Here is a 377-nt window from a genome sequence, read left to right as displayed (position 1 = left end):
GGGGGGGGGGGGGGGGGGGGGGGGGGGGGGGGGGGGGGGGGGGGGGCAGTGGAGAGACATAAAGAGGCCGCGGAGGATGGACAGCACAGGCTGCGGTGTAGGTCCAGTTAAAGGGTTTGATTTTACCCTCAGGGCAGGAGAGTGACACAGTTAGGCTGGCCTTTTCCAGCGTTAGGTTAGGCTGCAGCTCAGGGAATGGATCATGGAGAGAAGTGACAGGATAAGGGCAGCCAGGTGGGCAAGAGATGGGATAGGGGGGTAGGCTTGGACGAGGCAGTGGGGGTGGGGTGGAGAGAGGCCAGTGGCTGCTCACGGGTGCAGGTGAGCAGGAAGAGGCTGAGAGGTGGGGCTGTGGATGGGTGAGGTGAGCTGAGGGT

Source organism: Equus quagga, unplaced genomic scaffold (genome assembly GCF_021613505.1).
Source record: "Equus quagga isolate Etosha38 unplaced genomic scaffold, UCLA_HA_Equagga_1.0 HiC_scaffold_6547_RagTag, whole genome shotgun sequence".
Taxonomy (NCBI): Eukaryota; Metazoa; Chordata; class Mammalia; order Perissodactyla; family Equidae; genus Equus; species Equus quagga.
The sequence above is the reverse complement of the archived record's forward strand: the minus strand, read 5'-3'. Positions refer to the sequence as shown.